Consider the following 17635-nt stretch of genomic DNA (forward strand, 5'->3'; position numbering starts at 1 on the left):
AGGAAAGAGTAGGAGAGGGAGGGAGGGAGGAAGGAAAGAGTAGGAGAGGAAGGGAGGACGGAAAGAGGAGAAGAGGGAGGGAGGGAGGAAAGAGGAGAAGAGGGAGGGAGGAAGGAAAGAGGAGGAGAGGAAGGGAGAAAGGAGAGAGTAGGAGAGGGAGGGAGGAAGGAAAGAGGAGGAGAGGGAGGGAGGAAGGAAAGAGGAGGAGAAGGAGGGAGGAAGGAAAGAGGAGGAGTGGGAGGGAGGAAAGAAAGAGTAGGAGAGGGAGGGAGGAAGGAAAGACTAGGTGAGGGGGGGAGGAAGGAATGAGCAGGAGAGGGAAGGAGGAAGGAAACAGGAGGAGGGGGCGGGAGAGACTGTAAAAAGCTGAGAACGAGAGGAAAACAGAGGACAGGAAAGACGGAAGATAGGAAAGTGGTAAGGGAGGTAGGAAAAGGGAAGGAAGGGAGGGAAGAGGATGAGAGGGAGGGAAAGACTAAAAAACCTGAAGAAGAAGGGAGAGGAGGTGGTAGGAAAGAGGGGAGGTGGGAAAGAGGGAAGGGAGAAAACAGAAGGAGGGAAAGACTATAAAATATGATGAAGAAGGGATAGGAGGTGGTAGGAAAGAGAGGAGGTAGGTAAGAGGGAAGGGAGGACACAAAAGGGAGAGACTACCTGTATATAGACTGAGAAAGAGGGGAACGAAGGGGCTAGAAAGAGGGGAGGTAGAAAAGAGGGAAGGGAGGAAAGAGAAGGAGCGGGAGGGAGAGACTATATAGAAAAAGGGAGAGAGGAGAAGAGGATGGAGGAAAGAGGGGAGGGATGCGGTAATATGAATGAGGGGAAAGGGGGGAGGACGAGGAACGAAAGAGAGGAGAAAGGAGGAAGAAAGGGAGAGAAAACACTGTAAAGTATTAGGGAGAGATGGAAGAGAAGGTAGGAAAGAGGCGAGGAGAGAGGAAGAAAGGGAGAGAAAACACTGTAAAGAATGAGGGAGAGAGGGGAAAGGGAGGTAGGAAAGAGGGGAGGAAAGATCTAGGAGACTGGGGGAGAGGAGAGGAGATGGGGAATAAAAGACTAAGGGGAAATTGGGATATAAGAGGGGAAAGACCGAGGAAGAGCGCGGAGAAGGAGGAGGTAGGGAAGGGGAGGAAAGGGAATGATGGAAGAAGTGAAAAATGAAAGAGAGAGAGAGAGAGAGAGAGAGAGGGGGGGGGACTGTGGACGAAAGAGAACGAGTACGTGTGAACGAAAGAGAAATGAAAAAGACAGAGGAAAGAGGAAGAGGAAGAAAACAAGGACAGAGGGGGAAGAGGAGATAGGGAAGAATGAAAAGAAAAGGTTATAAAGGAAGTAATAAAGGAAAGAGACAAAGGTGAGAACGAAAGAGGGAGAAAAATGAAAAGTGAAAATTTAAAAGCCAACATAGTGACGAAGCAAGGAGGAGGAGGAGGAGGAGGAGGAGGAGGATAATGTAATGAAAAAGGAAGAGAGAGAGGGAAGACCGAGGATGAGGCGAGAGAAGAGGCAGGAAAGAAAAAAGTAGCTTGAGAGATGGAAGGGAGGAAGAAGGAAGGTGGAGGGAAGGAAGGAAAGCGGAAGAAAAGAAGGAAAACTGGAGGGACGTGGCTTTAGTTTGGGGAAAAATTATCTGAAGGGCGTGAGGAAAAGGAAGGAGGGAGGCTGAGTCAAGAAATATATCAGGCTATGTGTTTGTGTGTGGCGGTGAGATATAAAGGATTAATTCTGACTTTTAGTTTAAGAAGGAGTTGTGGACCAAGTAGAGACCAAGACTGAGAAGAAATGACGATACAGATGCTTGATACAGAGGAAATGATACAGTATACACGTGCATGATGCACAGGAAATGATACAGGATGAAGGTGTTTAATACAGAGGCAATTAGGCTGCTAGTAAGGTGTTTGACTGAGGAAATGATGCTACAATACAAAGATGCTTGATGTACAGGAAATGATGCTGTATATAGGTGTTTAATACAGAGGAAATGATACAATATAAGGTGCTTGAAACAAAGGAAATGACAATACAGGTGCTTGATACGAAAAAATGATGATACAGTACTGAAGGCCTTAAGAATGTAACTTTTACGCTACGATATTGCTGCATGTTATTCTAGATACCGTCAGTTTTATTCTGGTCAGGGAAACCACTGCCTGCCAAATGGTCAACGTTCTATTTATTCTAACTTGGCCTGAAACTTCAATCCCTCTATCTTCACTGATGATCTGCAACGACTGACGAACAACAGGATACCATGCTAGTCACGAAGACGTGCTATGAACTGGATGCAGAGCTGTAGCATCGTCTTTTTGAGCCACTGAGCTACATGAAATAGGCTGCAAAAGGACGAAAACCTGGGCCAAGTTTAGGTGAAAAGAGTATAGAGACCACGAGACGCCATACCTACGATGAATATAGTTGTCTGTTTGAAGTAAGACATATTAGCGCTCTAGGGATCTGATGGGGATGAAGTGGATTTTGAGCAAAGTTATATATATAAAAAATAATTTGACAGACGGGCGGATGAGAGAGGGGAGAGAGAGAGAGAGAGAGAGAGAGAGAGAGAGAGAGAGTGTGTGTGTGTGTGTGTGTGTGTGTGTGTGTGTGTAAAATGAGTAGTGAAGGGAAATACAGAAGGAGCCCATATTGAGGATGGAGGAGGGGAGAGGTGAAGATGAGGACGGGGCGTGGTGAACGAGTGCTAAAACACCTTAATTAGGATCTGAGAGCTTGACAAGAACGGCAATAAGACAAGGCTTGACGAATGTGTCATTATAGGGGCAGAAAAACGATATGGGCACAGGAAGAGGAGGAGGGGACCGTGGAAGGGTAAGAAATTTAATATTAAATTCTCTTCTCTTCTCCTCTTTTCTCTTCTCCCTGTGTGAACTGGAGGAGTTCTTAAGAGTCTATTTATATACCTAGGCTGCTTCCCCCAAGGAAAGGGAGGTAGCCGAGACAGGACGACACACTCCCCATTTACTCATCCATTCAAACACATTCATTCGCATCTTAGCCCCAAAGGGGAGAACGGACAGATCCTCACCGCACCACACCGCACAAGGGTCAACTGTGCAATGCAATCAGTGACATCCGCAGCAGGGACCGACAGCAGAACTGGTTTACCCCTGCCACATCATAACAGACCCATCCCCTTACCCGCACCTGACCTGACTAGCTGATCAGACCAAATGCGGGAGAATATCCCCGCAGGGCTGCGTCATCACTTATTCATTCACAATTTCTCTCCATTTATTTCTGTCACGCACAGCCACTCTTCCTTGCTCAACAGACATTCCTCTTGCATCCAGTGCTCTCTTCACACTGTCCATCCATCCTATTCGTGGTCTTCCTCTCAGCCTTACACCTCTCACATCAGATCTAGTTATCTTTTTCTTAAGAGTATTTACGGTATATATGCTCTCTCTCTTTCTTTCTTTCTTTCTCTCTCTCTCTCTCTCTCTCTCTCTCTCGACAAATCCCTCTGACTAATGAGACAGGTTCACAGATCCCATCTCAAAGACACATACATGTGTGTGTGTGTGTGTGTGTGTGTGTGTGTGTGTGTGTGTGTGTGTGTGTGTGTGTGTGTGTGTGTGTGTGTGTGTGTGTGTGTGTGTGTGTGTGTGTGTGTATCCCACAGAGTTTCAAAAGGAGAAAACTTTGCATACCTATTACATGGGATACAAAATCATGTATCTCTGTACTAAAATTGGCCTCGTCCTGCAAGTGAATACGTAGATCTATCTCCCAAAGGAATGGACCAATTGCCACATAGATGACACACAAACAACTTGACTTATTATCATGTATATCACTTACTGTCTTTATATTACAATCAATTCAATTCAATCATTTCCTGTGGCACCCCACGGGATGCATAGGGCCTCAATGAACTCTCTCCACCAATATTTGTCTCTTGCCATCTCCTTCAGGTCCCACCAACACTCTTCTCCTGCTTCTTTTTTCATCGTCCTCAACCAGGTTTCCCTCGGCCTACCTCTACCTCTTCTTCCTTTAGCAGTCCACTCTGGCACATCCTGTATTAAACTACCTTCTTTTCTGTATATGTGCCCCAGCCACTTCCAGCAAGACAGTCTCACATATTTATTAACTGGTTCCACTCTCGTAATATCCCTTACTCTTGCATTTGTAACTCTGTCTTGCCACTTTACCCCTAGAATCCTTCTCAGTATTTTGTTCTCAAATCCTAATACTTTCTGATCTGTTGCAATTGTACTGTATCATGACTCATGCCCGTAAATTAAAATTGGTCTAACCATGGACTTGTAAAGTTTCACTTTAGTATGTACCGAAAGCATATTATTATTCCAAACAGATTTCAACATTCCAACAGCTCGCCAAGCCTGTCTAATCCTCTCCTCAATTTCATTGTTTAATGATCCATTAGATGATACAATCGTTCCCAGATATTTAAAGTTTTCTACATTCTTCACCACATTATTCCCACTCACACAATCGATTTGGTTCTCCACGTTCATATTAATAATTTCAGTCTTTCCACAATTTATTACCAATCCCACTTTTTCTCCTTCCTCCACCAGACAATCAAGCACCCTCTGCATCTCGTAAATACTTCCGCAAATCAGTACAATATCATCAGCATAGTCCAAATCCATCAGCTTCTTAGTTTCTTTCCAGTTAATCCCTGCACCTGTTCTCCTTACAACCTTTTTCATAACATAATCCATAATCAAAACAAACAACAATGGCGAAAGAACTCCTCCTTAAATCACTCCTGACCTAACTTGAAATGGATCACTCAAAGAACAACAAACCATTACCTTACAAAAAGTACCTTCATGCAGGCTTCTAACAATATTTACAAACTTTTCTGGTATACCATAGAATCTCATAATTTTCAACATAGCTTCACGTGAAACGCTATCAAACGCCTTTTCAAAATCCACAAAACACATACTAAGTGGCATTTTCATCTCATTAGCCTGTTGCATTAGATGCCTTACTATAAAAATCTGATCATTACAACCTCGACCCTTTCTAAATCCCGCTTGTTCTTCTCTTAAAATTTTATCAATTACTGGCTCTATTCTGTTCAACAAGATTTTGGAGAAGACTTTTGCAACTACAGGTGTCAAAGTTATCCCCCTCTAATTGCCACACACATTTAAATCTCCCTTTTTTGGTATTTTTATAATCACTCCATTTTTCCACTCTTCTGGAATTCCACCATTATCCCAAGCCACATTAAAAAGTTTCAAAAGCGCATTCATCAACTTGTCATTGTCCACCTTAAGCATTTCAGGGAATATTCCATCCTCTCCTGGGGCCTTAAAATTCTTTAACTCCTTTATAGATTTTGCTACCTCTTCCAAAGTTATATCCCCTGTTTCTATCTGCAAGCTCTCTCGGCTGGCAAAATGTCCTCTTCAGCTGGGATTGGTCTATTTAGAACAGATTCAAAGTGCTCTTTCCACCTTCCCTTTATATCCAAATCTATAGTCACTATATTACCATTTCTATCTCGTACAGGTATTTCCTTCCTTCTCTTGTCAGTCCCAGTTAACTCCTTTATGGCCTGATATGCTGCTCTTGTGCTCTGACCGTCAGTTTTACTTAATTTAATTTCTGTCTCTGTCGCCTTTTCATCATATAGTCTCCTCTTATCACGTCTAACGAGTCTTTTTACTTCAGAATGTAAACTCCAGTACTTTGCTCTAAGTACTTCAACTACCTGGCCATCAACATGTTGTTCTCTACTTCTTAACTTAGCCTCTCTCCTTTTCTGAATTGCATTCCATGTTTCATCTGACATCCACTTTTTCCTTCTCGCTTTTCTCTTTTTCTTAATAGTAACCTTAGCACTCTCATGCAAAACCTCTTTTACCTCTCTCCACATTTGATTAATATCATTGTCTTCAGATTCCATCAAAGTTCAGCTGGAATGATTATATCAAAATTTTGGAAAAGCCATTTTTGGGGGCACCCTAATGTTTCAGACATGCCACCCCTTCCATTTCTCTCTTACTCATCCCGTTTGTACAAATGTATATGTTCCGTCATTCCGTCATTTTTCATAGGCTATCTGACGAAGGTCCAAGTCGGGCCGAAGCTGTTTCGCCTTCCCAGTAAGCACATTCTAAGTATGGGTATAATTTTTCCATAAGCTAGTTTATTTGGGGGCTTTCAATTTCCTCCTCCACACACATCCTTCCATCTAACAAAAATAAATTCCCTTCATCGCCGGCACACGGACTGAAGTTGATCTTCTAGTAATTACAGACTTCTCCCTTTTGGCTTCCTGCTGTACAGTAAGCATCGAAAGTCCTGTCGCCTATCAAGCTTTTCTCTCGACGCACTTTGATAATCAAAATCAGCAGCAACCAACACTGAGAACTTCACATGGCCTCAGATCAGCGTCTCAAGCACCGTTTGCTGTAGGTCCACCACACTGGTTTTCTAAGTTTGTAGAGAGAAAAGCGGGACTTTTGATGCTGACTCTACATTCTCGTGTTAACTGTATATGTTATCTATTTTAATCAGGCACACTGATGGTCAAGGTAATACAGCAGAGTCAAGAGCCATTTTGTCACCTTAAAAGTTTCATACGTTGTAACCAGGGTCCGCAGTCCAGTGCTCTGATGGTAATTCGAAGGTTGTTTTAATACACGAGCAGCAGTTTACAATGACACTTACTCCTGCAGTCTAGAATTCCTTTGTCATCAACAACATGTCACAAGTATGTAAGGCCAAGACTACCTTTCACCACGGAGCACAGGTGACTAGTAATTGTGACTCTGGACTGAATGAATATACTTTTTTTACTCTACCCTGTTGGTTGTTCAATATATATATATATATATATATATATATATATATATATATATATATATATATATATATATATATATATATATATATATATATATCTATCTATCTATCTATTGCCAGACGCCTCAATCCCGTTTGGGGTGGCCACAAACAAATCGCCTCCAAGTCGCCCTGTCCCCCGCCATTTCACTGCCCTGCTCCCAACTCACACCCCCTCTCTCATGTACCTCTCCACCCCATCCCTCCATCTCATCCTCGGCCTCCCCCTCCCTCTCTCCCCTCCACCTCACTCATATACACTCTCTTCGTCAGTCTTTCACCCTCCATCCTCTCCACATGGCCAAACCACCTCAGTGTATTCCTCATAACGCTTCCTATCACATCCACATCCACACCACAACGTTCCTTTATATCCTCATTCGTCAGCCTGTCTCTCCACGTGACTCCACAGGCTCCTCTTAAATAACTCATTTCCACTGCTCTCACTCTTGACTTGTGTCCTTCCAACAATGTCCAAGCTTCACTTCCATACGTTAGAGTTGGTATCACAATACTGTCATGTAGTAACTTTTTCACTTCCATGCTCACTTCCCTGTTTCTTATCACTGCTTTCAAGGAACCAGCAACCTTTCTTCCCTGCTGTACCCTTTCAAGCACTTCACCCTCCAAACCTCCATCCTTACTCATCACACTACCCAAATACTTAAACGTACTCACATTTTCCAATTCCTCACCATCCAACCTCGCTGTACATTCACTAACTTCACCTCTCTCAAAGACCATCACTTTACTCTTCCCTACATTCACCTTTAGGTTCCGTTTCTTACACACTCTCTCAAACTCATCCACCAAGCTTTGCAGCTCCCCTTCGTCTTCACTCAACAACACAGTATCATCTGCAAACAACAGTACAGGGAGTTTCCAAACACTATCCTCTCTCACCAGGGCCACTCCAACATCCACTACCCTACCTTGTACCTCTTTTATACATATATATATATATATATATATATATACATACACATATATCTATCTATCTATCTATATTTATCTATATCTATCTATATATTGTTACATAGCCTATGATTTCATCATCCATTGTGTAATTCTAACGTACAGTGTGCTGCCTGTTTGATCACGAGCGTGTTCTGCCTCAGTCCCCCCCTTCTACCGTTATAGTAGAGTAAGTCGTCCTTTCTGTTGTTCAGTGCGGGATTGTCAACTCTTTGTCCCCATGGCTTCATTTGCGCGTCCTTCTTACAAGTTGTATCAAGCTCTGCTGGCCCCTATATAATGAGCTCAGTTTCTGCATCATTGCCACTTAGATCTACTCCTCATTTTGTTCACATCTCTGTCCTCCCCTGTACCGTTATTATTATTGTGAGTGCTCCGGAAGTCTCCAACCATCTAGCAGCTGTGTAATTTGAGTATAACTGTTATTGCATTTTTTCCTTGTACTGTATAGCATAAGTTGTTAATTTGTAGGCCTAGAGAGGTTATTGTAATTCATGTAAGGTTCTTTATGTCAGTCATCATTAATAATATTTTGTAACTGTAATAATTTATCCTGTATTAACTGAGCATTACCCAGTGTATTTTCATTTTATCAGGGCTGACAGGTAAATTTACTCTTGCTAATTTCGTGTTAATAGGGGCTATTGCAGTTAACCATATATTTAACCTGTTTTTTGCCATTACATTATCCTTATGAGTCCGAATGTTTTGTTGTTAGTTTGAGCATTAAACTTTAACTTGTAATTTTACCTAACTCTTTTGTTTTGAACCTGGAACTTTACGGGACAGTAGTGATTTTTAGTATTCTCACTTAAAGTGTACATTATCTTTCTCTGCTCCGTAACATAAATTTGGCGACCTCATATCAGGATATTCAGGATATTATCATAAGGATATTGCTTGATATTTTGTGATTGTGATATGTTCATGATGTCTTCTATTACTACACTTGATGAAGCCATAGATTTTTTGTCAAATGTGCAAACAGTGTGTGATGTAGAAAACAGAACAAAGAATGAACTTAAGCTTGTTGCTCAACAATTGGGAATTGCTGTTCGCTCTCATCATTCTAAAGATCAAATTGTTGACATGATTAATGAAAGCTTGTTTAATGTAACTCCTCCAAATGAGCAAACACAGATTGAATTAGCTAAGTTACAGCTAGCCCTGCAGGAGGTTCGTGTGAAGGAAGCTGAATTTCAAGCACGTGCTAAGGAGGCTGAGTCTCAGGCTAAGGAGGCGGAGTCTCAGGCTCATATTCAGGAGGTTGAATTTCAAGCAAATGCTAAGGAGGCTGAATCTCAGGCTCGGATTCAGGAGGCACAGATACAGGCTCAGGCACAAGTTGAACTTGCTAGGATTCAGGCAGACCATGAGTATCGCATGAAACAAGGTGGAACTGGATCATCTAGCTCTGATGATTTCGATGTGGCTAAAAATGTTAAACTTGTCCCTCCTTTTAATGAATCTGATTTAACAAAGTATTTTCAGTTGTTTGAGAGGGTAGCTACAGGTTTTAATTGGCCAAAAAGGTATTGGCCAGTACTCCTTCAAACTGTTCTCACCGGTAAAGCTCAAGTAACTTATGCATCTCTGCCTCAGGATCAATCTGATAATTATGATGTAGTTAAGAGCTTGATTCTTAAGGCCTATGAGCTTGTTCCTGAAGCCTATAGAGTAAAATTTAGGACAACTTACAAGCAAGATAAGCAATCCCATGTTGAGTATGCAAAAATCAAAGAAGATCTGTTAGAGCAGTGGTTAAATTCTAAGAATGTGGATTCTGATTTTGGTAAATTTAAGCAGATGATTTTGCTGGAGGACTTCAAGAGGTGTATAAATATAGATGTAAGCCTATATCTTGATGAGAAAAGAATAGATAATTTGTCTGATGCTGCAGTTTTAGCTGATGAGTATGTTCTCACTCACAAAAGATATTCTAGAGAAAGAAGGAAAGCTGAGAGTAAGTACGTTGCCTCTACTCAGAGTACAGGTAACAGGAAAGAGAATAAAGATGATGTTTCTCAGGAAGTAAATACCAGCTTCACCTCTAGATTTCAGAAAAGTAAATGTACTTATTGTAGTAAGCTTGGTCATACTACGGAGAAATGTTTCAGGAGACAGCGTGATGTGAACAAAAAGGAGTCTTTAAATATTCAGTCAATTGGTCTAGTGTCCACTCTTGAGAGTTCCCAGAATTCTTTAACTGAGTTAACTGAACCTGCTTTGAGGGGTAACTTAAATTCTCATGATGGAGCTCCTCTTTTGAGCAGTAATGTGGGTGACACTCTCAAGAGTTCATGTGCTAATTTCCTGTCTGATGGTTTTGTCAGTCCTCTGGACAGTAATGACAGGAAATCAGATCAAATATATCGTGATACAGGTGCTTGCCAATCCCTTATGCTGACCAGTGTTCTAGGCTCTAATGTTAATTCCTCTGATGAAACTGTAATCTTACAAGGTGTAGGGAATAATTACTTCTCTGTCCCTCTGTGCAGAGTGAATTTAGAGTCTGGTTTTGTTAATGGTTCCGTTATGGTTGGGTTGGTTGAGACACTCCCAATGTCAGGTGTAACTTTCTTACTTGGAAATGATATTGGTATGGAAGTCAAGTGTGTCCAGCTCCTCAGTTGTCTAGTGAGCCAGTGGCTGCGTCCCAGGATTGTGATGTCCCTGATGTGTTCCCTGCATGTGCTGTCACTAGGGCTAAGTCTAAAGTTACTGGTGCTTTAGAGGATAATGATGATGATGATGTTATCCTCGCTGACACTTTTCTTGCTAATTTGGACCACTCACCAGATGAGGCAGTACCCCGTAGTGTTGATAATTTGTCTCGTCAAGAGTTGGTTGAGTTGCAGGTGGCTGACCCTGAGTTGAAAGGTCTAACTAACTCTGCTTGCAGTGAGGAAGAGTCAGCTGGTGCTTCTACTTGTTATTATATAAAGTCAGGAGTACTTATGAGGAAGTGGAGACCCCCAACAGTATCAGCCGACTGTGAATGGGAGGTTGTACATCAAGTTGTCATCCCTCGTGTTTGTAGGCAGGATATCATTAGAGTGGCTCAAGATTCCAGTTTGGCAGGACACCTTGGAGTGAGGAAGACTGTGGCACGCATTTTGAAACACTTCTACTGGACAGGTATCTTCAGGGATGTTTCCTGGTATTGTAAGTCTTGTCACACCTGTCAAGTTGTGGGGAAGTGTAATCAGACCGAAAAGGTTGCACCTCTAGTTCCCATTCCTCCTTTTGAGGCGCCTTTCACCCGTGTGTTGGTGGATATTGTGGGCCCTCTTCCTAAGACTTCTTCAGGATTTTCTTATGTGTCGACCCTGATTGATATGGCTACTCGTTATCCTGAAGCCATTCCACTTAGAAATATCTCAGCAAAGAACGTGGTTAAGGAAATGCTGGGGTTCTTCACAAAGTTTGGTCTGCCCAAGGAGGTACAGTCAGACTGGGGAAGTAATTTCATGTCAGATGTTTTCAAGCAGTCTCTGAAAGAGTTGGGCATCACCCAGATCACGTCTTCAGCTTACCATCCCCAGACCCAAGGAGCGTTGGAGAGATATCATCAAACACTCAAATCGATGCTCAAGAAATACTGTTTGGAACATCAGAAAGACTGGGATAAAGGTCTTCCATTCGTTGTGTTTGCTGCAAGAGAATCTCCAAATGAATCACTGGGCTTCTCACCTTTTGAACTACTGTTTGGCCATGAAGTAAGAGGACCCCTTAAGCTACTCAAGGAATGCTGGCTGTCGGAGGAAGATGACGTCAACCTGCTGGAGTATGTGATGAAGTTCAAAGAACGGCTGTCCACTGCTTTACAACTGGCGAGAGAGAATTTAGGAGCTGCTCAGGAGAAGATGAAGACTTGGTATGATAAGAAGTCCAGGTTACGCCACTTTCAGCCAGATCAGGTTTTGATTCTGCTACCAGTTCATGGGCAACCTCTTCAAGCCAAGTTTAGTGGTCCTTATTTCGTGGAGAAGAAACTCAGTGATGTCAACTATGTCATCGCCACACCAGATCGTAGAAAGAGCAAGCAACTATGTCACATCAACATGCTAAAGTTATATCACAGGCAGGACGAAAATAATCCAGTCTGCACGGTAGCTGTTCCACCCGAGTCTGCAAGTGAAGCTCTCCCATGCAGTATGTGCCTGAGTGATAGTTTGGGGAAGAATCCTGATATCATGAATGATCTCCAGACTAAGCTTTCTCATCTACCTCCCAAGGAAAGGCAGGAGTTTTCGGCATTACTGCAGGAGTACCCGCAAGTGTTCCGTGCCACTCCAGGAAGAACCACTGTGTTGATGCATGATGTCAATGTTGGAGACGCAAAGCCAATTAAACTGCCTCCTTACCGTGTGAACCCGGTGAAAGTTCCTCTCATCCAGAAGGAGCTTGGCTACCTGTTGGACCACAAGATGATTGAGCCCTGTCAGAGCGAGTGGAGTTCTCCTGTCACTCTAGTCCCTAAGCCAGGTGGGTCACAGCGGCTTTGCATTGACTACAGACGTGTTAATCAGATAACCAAAACAGACACTTACCCTCTCCCTCGCGTGGAAGATTGCATAGACAAGATCGGAAAGGCTAGGTACATAAGTAAGTTTGATTTGTTAAAGGGATACTGGCAAGTACCTATGACTGAACGTGCTAGGGAGATCTCATGTTTTGTAACACTAGGAAAGACTTTTGCATGTTCGGTAATGCCATATGGTATGAAGAATGCACCAGCCACATTTCAGAAGCTCATGAATGTTGTAACAGAGAGTTTGGCAGGGTGTGTTGTTTATATTGATGATGTATTAATCTTCAGTGACAACTGGAAAGATCACCAATGCCATGTCAATAAATTTCTTGAGCGTTTGGTTCAGGCTAATCTTGTAGCTAATTTATCAAAGTGTGAGTTTGGTCAAGCTAAAGTTCAGTACCTTGGGTACGTAATTGGTGATGGACACGTTGCACCACCAGCAGCTAAGTTTCAGGTTATAAGTGATCTTCCCAGACCTAAAACTAGGAAAGAGCTACAAAGATTTTTGGGAATGGTAGGTTATTACAGGAGATTTGTTCTTAACTTTTCAATTCTTGTATCACCACTTACAGACCTACTGAAAAAGGGAGTTAAATTTGTCTGGACCGATAACTGTGAATACTCTTTCAACAAACTTAAAGCTATCCTATTAAGTCAGCCAGTGCTCGCTACTACAAATTTTGCTAAGCCTTTTAAGATAGCTGTTGATGCAAGTGATACAGGAGCTGGGGCTGTTTTGCTGCAAGAGGATGATCAGGGTATTGAACACCCTGTATCTTATTACAGTAAGAAGTTCACTCCACCTCAAAAGAACTACTCAACTATTGAGAAAGAGCTTTTGGCCTTGATTTTGGGTTTACAGCATTTTTCATTTTATTTGTGTTCTGGTTTTGACCCCATAGTCATTTATACCGATCATAACCAACTGAAATTCCTTAGTAAGTTTAAAGATAAAAACCAGAGATTGACAAGATGGAGTCTACTTCTTCAGGAGTATTCATTAGACATACAACATGTCAAGGGGAAAGAAAATGTTATTGCAGATTGCTTATCTAGACTTTAGACAGATTGTTTTAGAGTAATAAGAAATTTCCTTTGTAAATTTCTTTTTCTTTGTGGGGAGGTGTTACATAGCCTATGATTTCATCATCCTTTGTGTAATTTTAACGCACAGTATGCTGCATGTTTGATCACGAGCGTGTTCTGCCTCAGTCCCCCCTTCTACCGTTATAGTAGAGTAAGTCGTCCTTTCTGTTGTTCAGAGCAGGATTGTCAGCTCTTTGTCCCCATGGTTTCATTTGAGCGTCCTTCTTACAAGTTGTATCAAGCTCTGCTGGCCCCTATATAATGAGCTCAGTCTCTGCATTATTGCCACTTAGATATACTCATTTTTCTCACATCTCTGTCTTCCCCTGTACAGTTATTATTGTTGTGAGTGCTCAGAAAGTCTCCAACCATCTAGCAGCTGTGTCATTTGAGTATAACTGTTGTTGCATTTTTTTTCCTTGTACTGTGTAGCATAGGGTTAATTCTTAGGCCTAGTAAGGTTTTTGTAATTTATGTAGGGTTCTTATTGTCAGCCATCATTAATAATATTTTGTATCTGTAATAATATATCTGGCATTCACTGAGTATTACCCAGTGTATCTCATTTTAACAGGGCTGACTTAGATAAATTTACTCATGCTAATTTCGTGTTAATAGAGGCTATTGCAGTTAACTATATATTTAACCTGTTTTTGCCATTACATTATCCTTATGAGTCCTGAATGTTTTGTTGTTAGTTTGAGCATTAAACCTTAACTTGTAATTTTACCTAACTCTTTTGTTTTGAACCTGGAACTTTACGGAACAGTAGTGATTTTTAGTATTCTCACTTAAAGTGTACATTATCTTTCTCTGTTCCTTAACAATATATATATATATATATATATATATATATATATATATATATATATATACATAGATGGAGTGGTTAGAGAAGTAAAAACACGAAAAATGGAGAGAGGGATGGCGTTGGTAACGAATGGTGATGGATGGAATATCTCAAATTTGTTGCACGCTTATGATGCAGTACTACTTGCAAATACCGGACAAGAACTTGGCAGACTAGTGCAGAGTTTTGCTGATATCTGTGAGCGTTGTGCCTTGAAAGTAAATGCTCAAAAGAGTAAAGTAATGGTAACCGAGACAGAAGGTGACTCCCAGTGTGATGTTACAGTGAATGGAGAGACTGAAATTGGTGAAAGAGTTCAAATACCTAGGTACAGTGATAGAAAAGAGGAAAATGTGCAAAAGAAGTGGAAAGTAGGGTGACACAAGGATGGAAAGTAGGTGGTGTTATGAAGGCCTTGATAAGAAACAGAGGCACGAATGTTGCAGCTGCGTGAGGGTTACATTAAGGAGTATTAGTGTTAACCTTAACATATGGCTGTGATACCATGCTGTGACATGAAAATGAAAAGTCAAGAGTGACAGTAGTGGAGATGGGACCGCTGAGGAACGTATGTGGAGTACAGAGAGTGGATAGGATACGAAATAATGTGATTCGTGAAAGATGCGGAGTGAGGAAGTCTGTGGACACCAGAATCGATGAGGGTGTACTGAGAGGGTATGGTCATAATGGATAACAGAGTGGTGAAAAAGGAATATCTGAGCAAAGTCAAAGGAGGGAGGTGGCAAGATAGGCCAAGAAGAAGGTGGAGGGATATGGTTGATGAGTGTGTGAGGAAGAGAGGTATGGAAGTCGGTGAGGCTAGGGGACTGACAAGAGGTCGATCTGGTTGGATGAATGTTGTGAGAAGAAATGCATGAGCAAGGATTTAGCACCCCTTTTTAACGTGCAAGCGTTTGGACTGACTCTATCGGATTCGTTTATGTGAAGCGACAGAATGTGGTGAAAGTTTTTGGCATATCAGATACAGCCAGGAGTCCGGGGGCTTCAATGATGAGTGGATGGAAGGATTGGGCAAACTTTGGCTGTCTGGACGTTGCTACTCCTCACCCTGCTCTAGGGTGGGAAAGGAGCTCCGGATGATAATACTCTAACCTGTTCTAAAACTGCTACGGTATCTCTCCATCTTGCATGCTGAGCTGTAACAATGCATTAACACTAGAATACGCTAAGTCTACTAATACCAAGTCGGATCACTTGCTTCTAAAACTCGTCCAAGTTGGCGCAGGGGGCGGAGCATCGGAGTGATGTCGACTGGCTGGGCCAGGCTGGCACGAACGAATTACGAAACCCCAGTTGGTTCAGTTGACTCCTGACCATGGTGGTGAATGTATACTCGCTCCAATCACCAGATCATGACACATTTTCAGTCCGCAGAAGTGAGGGAAGGGACTGAAATGTGTGAGGGAAGGTGTAGGGATGTGAGGGAACTTACTGCTTTATCATAAGGTTAAATGAGTCCGCATTTCTTCCCCTTCTTCGTTTTCCCTTATTAGAAACGTTTTATTTGAGTCTGCCCTTTTATACACTTTCCCTTACTTAAGCCAATGACGTCACACACAAGCCACGCCTCCCTGCGCCCTGATGGAAAGTGAACCGACTTGACTATCTGTGGGAAATATTTTCCCCCAGAGCAGTTGCACTCTCTATTTTTATCATAGTTATCCCTGGTTAAAGGCAGAGGAAAAATTGAGACCGTTGTTAATTGTTCAAGCGGTTTTAATAACCCAGAAATTACGTTCTCTTTAATAATTCTTGTTATTGATAAATTAAATGCTACTGCATTTAACCCCCGTGGACAACTATACATTGTAAATACATGTAATTATGTGGTATTTTCCACTGACCTAAACTGCGTCTGCGTGTTAGGTGACGTGGCAAGCAGGGAAAGATTCTCCTGTTAAGGCAGATGCGGAATTAAGATATTTACACAGTTAAAGGGAATATTTGGTCTAACTTTAGTTTAAGTAAAACTAAGATTAATTTGTTAGATTTGCCCTGTACATATCATGATGTAATATAACTGTATTTAGTACTGTAATTAAATAAGAGTTGGCAACCCACAATTCGATGAAGAGTTGGGGCTTGCCGCGTTCACTCTCTCTGCTCCCAGACCTTGTGGAGTTAACACTTTGTTCCTAGTCATCCTCAAGCTAGGTTGTACAGAAGCACCATAAGGACGCTTGCTTGCTCAAGCAACTTCACCAAGCAGCCTCATCGTCATCGGTTAACGATCACTCCCTCTTCACTAGCTAAGTAACCTTTACGAATTGGCCAATTCAAGGGGGGATTAGCTATGAGATAGAAGAGAAATAGTTATTGTAGGTGAGTTAAGTTTAAGTTACGTTTCGCCTAACTCTATGAGACTTGTTTGATTTACTTAGACAACTTTAGGGAAGAGTAACGACCTACGAGTTGTTTACCAGAAAATTCTTGCATAGCGGTGCCCCGGCAGGGATACCGACTTGTATACATTAAATATTTCTCACATTTTGGTGCCCAGAAAGAGGGCCCCGATTTGTTTACCAGAACTATTAAACATTCTCCACAATATTAGTAGACTTAGAGTATACGAACCTAGTCACGAAAGAAGTGCTATGACAAGGATGTAGAGCCGTATCCTTGTCTTTTTCTGCAACTAAGCTACGAGAAATACCGGTAGGCTGCAAAAGGACGAAAATCAGAGCAGGTTAGAGTACAAACGGTATAACCTTAGCACAGCTGGGAAATTTTACCATACCCCTTTTACTCTAACTTGGCCGAAAATTCATGTCTCTCTGTCTTAAGTGTAATGACAGTTTAACACTAGAATATGATGCTAGTCACGAGGAAGCGCTATAAAAACGATGTAGAGCCGTAGAATTGTCTTTTCTGCCATCGAGCTAGGCTACGTGCAGTAAGCTTCAGAAAGGCGAAAATCTGGACCAAGTTAATGTGAAAGTATTATAGTAAATAATACACAACCGGGAAATTTTGGCAGCAGATAATACACTGATGCCAAAACACCTCAAGCGCCAACAATAGCAATACTTTTATTCAGTACTTACCGACATGCATCTGTCTCATCCAGTCAATTGAAAAAGAAAATAAATTTCAAAATCAACCCGGTCCTCCAATAACGAAAATATGTTCCAAATTAGTGCATACTCTTACCAACCAATATTTGAAAACCCCAAAACAGTTCTTAAGAAATCCTTTTTACCTCCCCCCCCCGAAAAAAATGGTCACGTTAACCTACCATGCTTCTCAGTAATAATAATAATAATAATAATAATAATAATAGGCAGGTACTCACCGAAATTATCCGTCGCCAGAGC

General features: G+C 41.8%; 1 protein-coding gene across 1 annotated transcript in view; it reads right to left on the bottom strand.

The window, feature by feature from the left end:
- LOC145413595 (glutamate receptor 1-like) overlaps window positions 1–17635 on the bottom strand; it is a 211706-nt gene that overhangs the window by 124933 nt on the left and 69138 nt on the right. The gene's annotated exons all lie outside the window — the stretch shown is intronic.

The sequence above is a fragment of the Coenobita brevimanus genome, chromosome 1 (genome assembly GCF_032717465.1).
Source record: "Coenobita brevimanus isolate Jiangsu-jjx chromosome 1, ASM3271746v2, whole genome shotgun sequence".
Classification (NCBI taxonomy): domain Eukaryota; kingdom Metazoa; phylum Arthropoda; class Malacostraca; order Decapoda; family Coenobitidae; genus Coenobita; species Coenobita brevimanus.